Source organism: Gossypium arboreum, chromosome 8 (genome assembly GCF_025698485.1).
Source record: "Gossypium arboreum isolate Shixiya-1 chromosome 8, ASM2569848v2, whole genome shotgun sequence".
NCBI classification, from domain to species: Eukaryota; Viridiplantae; Streptophyta; class Magnoliopsida; order Malvales; family Malvaceae; genus Gossypium; species Gossypium arboreum.
Window position 1 is genome coordinate 92,777,875 of NC_069077.1, and position 8,352 is coordinate 92,786,226.

Here is an 8,352-nt window from a genome sequence, read left to right on the forward strand (position 1 = left end):
AAGCGCAAAACTTGGATTCTGAAGCAATTTTTATGAAATTGCTTTAGATTATTAATTGGAAGGTCTTAAATATAAATTTTCCTAATTTCTAAGTTTTTGGACAAAAATGAGCATGTATGGATGAAATTTTAAAGAAAGGGCTTGAGGACATTTTGGTCATTTAACTAATTAATGAAATAAAATGGGAAAATGAAGGCAAAAATCAGCCATTCTTCTCCCTTATCCAGCCCAAATTCTCAAGCCCTCCATAGCTAGGGTTTTCAACATTTTCAAGCTCAAAAGTAAGTGCTCCCAAGCCCCATTTTTAATGTTCTTTGTATTTTTGAAATCCCGGTAGCTTACTCTCTCCATTTCTACCCATATTTTAAGTTAGGGTTCATGTTTGCAAGGTGACCCATGTGTGACATGTTTATTCTTTGATGTTTTACGGAGGAATATGAAAGTTGGATGTGTGTTAAACATCTTTTCTTAGGTGATTTTCATGAAAAACCCCTAAAAGGACCTTTTTGCAAAAGGTGTAAAATATGTGGTAGAAATGTGAATAATGGAAAAATGTGGGCTGCCATAAGAGGAAAGAACATTCGACTAGGCTTGGATAATGTAGAAAATTCATGCATTTCTTTATACGAGCCTAGGGACTAAATCATAAAAATGTGAAAGGTTAGGGGCAAAATGGTCATTTTATCCAGGGGTGACATTTAGACTCGAAAGGAATAATGTGAGGTATTAATGATTCATTTTTATTGTTATAGACCCTAAGGAACAAATTTTGGAGGTCGATCGAGGAAAATGAAAGGTTTTGGAATAATCGAGACGCAAAACCGAAACAGATACTAGGTAAGTTCGAATAACTTAAAGTAAACTCATAATATATCTAATTGTATGTTTTATGAATGTATGAATATTGTATTTGATGATGGAATGAAAGTCCATGAAATGTGTTATTAATAATGACATTATGATAAATGTCTCGGTTGAGGTTAAAAAGGAAGTTCGATGGGTAAACCATGATTTACATGTGACTTGAGATCCTGCATGTGTTGCAGAAAGGATTTAGCCTGCACGGGTAATCTGTTGATCTCAAATATTGAAAGGATCTAGCCCGAACGGGTGTTCCTTGAGTGATCAAGCCTCCCGAAGAATATGTATGCATTGTGGATTTAGCCCGGACGGGTAAGCCGATTAGGGTTTGAATTTAGCCTGTACTGGTAATTCAGATCCAAGCTCATTAAGGGTGTTTGTCACTATAAAGGATTTAGCCTGGACTGGTAATCCCACTGTAAGATGCGAGGTTCACGGGAGTGCGTACATGAGATGATCGCTCTTATGACTTGACAGTAAATGGGTAATCCATCAAGATTTCCAAGAAACTCAACGGGATTAACATGGGATATAAAAATGAAAACATTGGATGATGAGCTCATCTAAGACAAATTACATGGTGCATTGTTGTTAGACTAACTTGTTGATTGAGTGCATGTGATAGGGAAACTATTTCATGCTTGTTGGTTTTATTGTCTAAAATAGATGCATACTAATTAATCTGTAAGTTTACTTTCCAGTTATTTGGGCTTACTAAGCATGTAAATGCTTACCCCTCTCTTTTCCCTATCTTACAGAGCTTGTGGACTCGCGAAGATTAGGAGACAGTTGGAGAGTCAACATTTTGTCTAGCTTTGGCATATAGATACTCTTATTTTGTTCAATGGCATGTATAGGCCTTTTGTTATTTTGTTATATGTGTCATTTGATTAGCCAATATGAAGGCTTATAAAAGTATACATATTCACTTGTATATGGCCATGGAAATTGGCTCATGTTGGTGTAGGTTATGACCTACCAAATTGTGCATGTTATGTTCCGATGTTCTTGTGATGATTAAATATGGTGTATTACAATTAGTCATATGTAGCATGACCAAATCACATGGGGTGGTTAAGACACAATTTTTGGCAGTTAAGATAACGAGCCAATCTTAATTGAGTCACAAGTCATGAAAATCCTTGCGATAAAGGGGACAACCTAGCATGTATAAAAACCGATGAGATGAGGTTTACATGCAATGAGGTATATTAAGGTCATTTAAGAGTATAATTAGACCATGTTAAGTGTTATTGAAAACTATAAGTGGATATGGTTATTAGAGAGTGACCTAAGGCTTGGAAAATAGCCTAATAAGTTCCATACGGGTGGACACACGGGCATGTCTCTAGGCCGTGTGTGTCACACGGACCATCCTATGGGTGTGTGAAATGGCTGTGTATCCCCTGCACTAAAAATATTAAGTCAGAATGCATAGTAGTAAACACACGGGTATAGACACGGCCGTGTGCCTCAACCGTGTGGAGGGCACGGCCTAGAAGACGGGCGTATGCTTGGCCGTTTGAAAACCCCTGTAGATTCGAAATAGAAAATAAATTCAATTAATTTCACACGGGTAGGGGACACGAGCGTGTCCCAAAGCACACGAGCGTGTGCATTGCCTCTACACGGGTGTGTGAGGCTTAACTTAGAAAATTTTTCAAGAACTTTCTCAGGTCCTCGGTTTAATCTCGGACCTTTCTCAATGTATTTTTTGGGCCCTATAGGGCCATAATAGGGACACTAAGATGTTGTTTGATTGGGTTCAAATTGGAACGAAATTTTATAACCCGTATTTCCTGAAAATGTTCGAGTACATGTCTGGTAACACCTCATACTTGATCTCGGTCTTGGGTACGGCTAAGGGGTGGTACAACATTTATCATCGCCAATGCCATGTCCCAGACATGGTCTTACACAGGCACATTTAGCATAGTGTCACGACATCCAAGTCTTAAGTATTCCTTTGGGTCACCCCGGCTTCTGAGACACGAGGCTATCACTAAACTTCCATTGGATCATCACAAGTCAATTTTATTAAAGCATACATACATGTATCATATAATGTCAAATATTAAATACGTAATATTGGAGTTGTTGAATTACTTACACGCAACTTACCTCGGTGCAAAATATGGCAAATTTACGATTTAGTCCACAACCTTGCCTTTTTCTCGGTCAAGGTCTATCCCTCATCCCTCTTGATCTATAATAGCACATTTAGCTTATTTAATACACGCATTATTCATTTCAGTCCAAAAATCACGATATGGAAAAATTACAATTTTGCCCCTAAAATTTTACAAAATTACAAAATTATCCCTAGGCTCGTAAAATGAAAAGTACCTATTTTTATCATTATTCAAGCCTAGCCGAATCATTTTCCCTCTTATACCAACCCACATTTTTCATTTATTCAGACATTTACACATAGTTTCTACAACTTTTACAATTAGGTCCTTTTTATCAATTTCACTAAAAACCACCTAGTAAAAGTTGTGTATCACACCTCAAACCTCCATATTCTTCCATTAAACATCAAAGCACAAGCATGTAATTCATGAGTATGTTTTTAAACATGAACCCTAGCTCAAATTAAAGGTAGAAATAGCTAAATCGAGCTACGAGGATTTCAAAAATATAAAGAACATTAAAAATAGGGCTAGAATGCACTTACTTGGAGCTTGAAAGATGAAAGAAACCCTAGCTATGGATTCTTGTGAAATTCGGCCAAGGTGGATGAAGATGGACACAAATTTTGACTATTTTCCCTTTTAATTCTTTTGTTAAACAATGGACCAAAATGCCCTTCCATTATAACTTTGATATTTTATCCCTCCTATGTCCATTTTTGTCCATAATGACATATAATGGTGTAATTGCCAAATAAGGACTTCAAATTTCAAAAAATCTCATCACAATTAAGCCCTTAAATCAACTAGAACACATGTTTTTCACTTATTGCAATTTAGCCCTAATAACTCAATTAGATACTTTATCGGTAAAAATTCTCATTGATATTTTCACACAGGCATGCATATATATCATGGACCTCGTAACATCTACAAAATGATTATTTCTATCTCAGATTTGTGGTCTCGAAACCACTGTTCCGACTAGGCCCTAATTCAGGATGTTACAATAACCGTCCACCTATTAACCTTATGGCTTAATTATTTCATAAGCTCTCTTCCATTAAATAGTTAAACTATCAAGCCAATGCAATTCAATAATCACTAAGTTTTATCTTCCACAATTTAGCCCTTTTATTCAATTAACTAACTAAACATTAAAATTTCCTTACCAAAATTTAATACGACTCTAATGTAACTTAATAAACATCAATTAAATAATAGTCTCAAAACCACTATTTTCGGTATCATTGAAAAATGGGATATTAAACAATCAAACCTATCCAAAATGTGCCTAAACAAGCCAAAACGTACCAATTCACAATCAACCTAAGTGCCTAACCAATATGCCCTCATTGGCACCACAATTCAAACATATATATAACAATCATTCAATCAAAACATGTACACAATTTGGTTTCATTCAAACATCCTTTAAACTTTAGATAGCAAATATTAAAGTTCATCCATAAACCAAACCTTTAAATGTTCAAATACTTTATTCCAAATGCATAAACTAATGTAACTAATTTGACCATTCATCAAACTTCAAACATTCCAAATTTCACATTAACCTAAACATACCAAAACAACCATTTGAATGTATCTAGATATCACCATATGCATCCCCCATCACAACCATAACCAAACCATTTACCAACTAGAATTTACACCAACATATACACCATAATTTTAAGTGTACATGTAACCAAAATACTTATAACTTACATAACCAAAACCCTATTTACATGCCACTTATAAATGAGCCAAAATTAACGAATAATTACCAAATGAATTGCCAGATAATGTGATCTCCAACGACGTTCCAATCGACAGTAAAAGTCTAACAATCTATAAAGAAAGAAAACCAAATAAAGTAAGTTTTCAAATAAGCTTAGTAAGTTCGTAAAATCAAAAATATCATACCTACCAATTTAAATATAAATTGTACATAACAATGAAACTAACAATTCCTTTGTCGTATTCCATTAATCCAACTACTTGAAATAATTAAACCTGGCTGATTTATATCATCAAACACGTCAAATAATCGTGTATCAATATATAAATCATCACATCGTCTTATACCATTTCCGTCATAATAGTTAATTATTTTTCTCAGAGAACAATAGTAAATCAACTTCGGATACACAGGAGGGTAATGCTCATATGACCTAACATAATGACATTAACCGATACACAATGCTACTCACACAAGCTTCAGAGAATACACAAAAAATGCAGGACCTCAAGCCATTGGTACAGTATCCATCATCGGTACATAGTACCTGCTAGATAAAACACCAACAAAGAGTGCCTACTAATACAACACCGGCATAAAGCCTACTAAATATAGACCAGCTCAAAGCCTACTGAATATACATGTAACGCCCCAATTTTCGGGAATTCTGTGAATGTTGGCAAAATTTCATGCTTTAATTTTGTCATTTGTGAGTGAAATTATGAAATAGGACCTATGTGAAAATGTTTGAAAATGCTATAGGCTAAATTGAAGTGACCAAATAAATAGGAGTGCAAAATAGGAGGATTTGCATGACAAACCTCCCATTTTACATGAAGTGGCCAGCCATCATGTTGTTGTAGACAAAATGTGCACTTGATATCCATAATTTATGGTACAAATTGATACAAATTGATAATAGGTTAGGTAAATGTTCCATGATAATAGGTTAGGTAAATGTTCCATGATAATGGGTTAGGTAAATGTTTCATGATAATGGGTTAGGTAAATGTTTCATGATAAGAATTTCATGTCTTTTGTATTAAAGAATTAAATGGATGAAATATGAAGTTTTATTAAAAGAAAAAGGGGTGAAAAGAACAAAGTCTTGTCCATCTTTGTTCATCATAGCTGAAAGTTAGAGAAGAGAAAGGAGAGGAGAAAGCTCTTGAGTATTCGGTCATTAGGAGGAGGAAAATTGAAGGTAAGTTCTTGGTACCTTGCTTCTATTTTGAGGTTCATGAGTTCTTCTTGATTCTACCTTAACTCTTGAAGCATATTGTGATTTTTAGTTGTGTTGTGAGCATTTAGTCATGAATTAAAATGAAGGAAATGGTTGTTGTTTCATGTTCTTTTGATGAAAAATGGAAGATAGGTGAAGTTGAGCCAAACAAATGAGCATGCACGTGCCTTAGATGTTAAAGGGAAAAATCAGCTAACATGTTGTGCTTTAAAATGATGAAATGGAGATTAAACTTAAGTAAAATCATAGATATGTGATGATTTATTGGTGATATACATGTTTAAATAACAAGCATGCAAGTTAGGTGTGAAAGAGTGATTTGGTAATAAATCTGCTTGGGACAGCAGCAGTAACGTGACTTTGGAAAATCACCATAAATTGTGGGAGATGAGTTAGAAGCTGCATAAATTATGTTATTAAAGCTTAATGAGTCTAGTTTCAAATGGAATAAACGAGAACATATTTTGAATTTTGTACAATGAGAAATTTGATTCGTAATGAAGAGTGGTCAGATTAGTCAAACAGTGAAACATGGGAAACTTTAAGAAAAATCTGGTATTGATTGGCCATACCAAAAATTCTGAAAATTTTATGGACAGAAGATATATGAGTCTATTTTCAGGGAAAATTAACGGCACTTGATTTGGAGTTTCGTAGCTCCAGTTATAAATGATTTAGTGACTGTTGCTCAGGAAGACAGCTTGCAGTGAAATTATGATTATGTGGCAAACATTGACAAAAATTTGTTAATGAGTTGCTTATTGATTTCTTATAAGCTTACTATGATCTGTAGGTGTGGTTGGCCGAATATTGTAAGGGGTTAATACGTAGTTTGTATTTGAATAGTTAGATTAACGTGTTAGTAATCCAATTGTAGGCGGTTCGTGTGTGGATCTCGTCAGCATATCGTCGCAAAAAGGTGTGTAACTGACACCCTCTCATAGACTAGATTGGCAAAAGCCGAAATGCCGAAAAGTCGGTATTTTGGGAATTTGCGAGTGTGCGAATGCTCGTAAGATAGTTGGGTTTGTATATTTGGTAATCTAAAGTAATAAACTGCAGTACGCGCGATTTCGTACATTTTGATAAATTGGGCTTAATGGGCCAAAGATCGGGTTCATGGGCCAACGGGCCCAATTCGGTAAGTATGCGCGGTAAGTGTTCTGATAGTACGTAAATAGTTAGGATATGCATGAAAACCCTAAAAGTAGCTAAATTACTATAATACCCCTATGTATGGAAAATTATCATTATACCCCTAGGTGCAAAATTATTTGTTATACCCCTAGGGTTAATTTTGGTGAAAAGCATGACGATCGATTACGTATGATGTATGCCATGATTATATATCTGCTGCATAGGGACATGGGTTATATTATGGAGGAAGCGTTCGGTGGCTATGCCACAAATATCGATCTGGTGGCTCGCCACAAATATCGATCTGGTGGCTCGCCACATATATCTGATTCCGTGGCTCGCCACGATTATTCAGATCTCGTGACTCTGTCACATTATCTGTTCTAGCAGCCATGCTGCAAATTCTGTGATGTGTAGCGGCTGAGTGGGTCGAGTTGTCTCCCCACACGGTGTAAGGTTGGTATGGGGGTGTATACGGTTGGATATGGTTGGGTTTCTGCATAAACATGTAATATCTGTTCTATTCTGTTATGGGCCTATGGGCTTTATTCTGAATTCTGTTCTGGGCTAAGGCCAACTTATTCTATTTCTGTGGTTTGAGCTGATATAGGCTATGGTTGGGTTAATTTACACACTGAGTTTCCCCAAACTCACCCCTTTTATTTTCATCCACGTAGGTAATCCCCAACCATAGTGGGCTTGGAGCTGTGAGGGAATTCGGAGTGGTCACCCGTTCTGAAAGTTTGATTTTCTTCTGGTGAACTGGACATCCTTTTAATTACGTTTGAGGTTTTGGGCTTTTAAATGTAATAAGGCCGCTTATTTATTTTTGATGGTTTTTTTTTTATATGTATTACTAAGATAGGTAATACTTATTTTAACTGTTGAAATTGAATAGCTTTAGGGCGCATTTTCAAAAACAACAGTTGATTTCAAAATAACACGACAACAAGCAAAGCTTCCGCAATGAAAGTATTTTCCAAAATTAATCACTTTTCCTAAAAATGACTTAATCAAATCGGTTTCCTAGAAATATCCATGACGTTAAGGTGTGGCAATGGCGATATGCATGTCTAGGATTGGACGAAGGAGCTTGGTATAGCGGTCCGATGGACTCACCACCTCTTTTAGGTTTCCTACGGTGCACAACTTCCATGCACTTTAACCCTTAATGAATTAATCTTTTGAACATCAAGTACGATTTTCTGGACTTAGAATGGAATTTTTTTTTACGTTTT

General features: G+C 35.6%; 1 long non-coding RNA gene across 2 annotated transcripts; it reads left to right on the plus strand.

The window, feature by feature from the left end:
• Positions 1–5,807: 5,807 nt before the first annotated feature.
• On the plus strand, positions 5,808–8,004 carry LOC128279487 (uncharacterized). Of its 2 annotated transcripts, none has more exons than XR_008269678.1 (2): positions 5,808–5,938; positions 7,792–8,004. It is a non-coding gene; the product is annotated as an uncharacterized LOC128279487 (long non-coding RNA). The 2 variants fall into 2 exon arrangements; XR_008269677.1 differs by lacking the exon at positions 7,792–8,004 and adding an exon at positions 6,855–7,067.
• Positions 8,005–8,352: the final 348 nt, after the last annotated feature.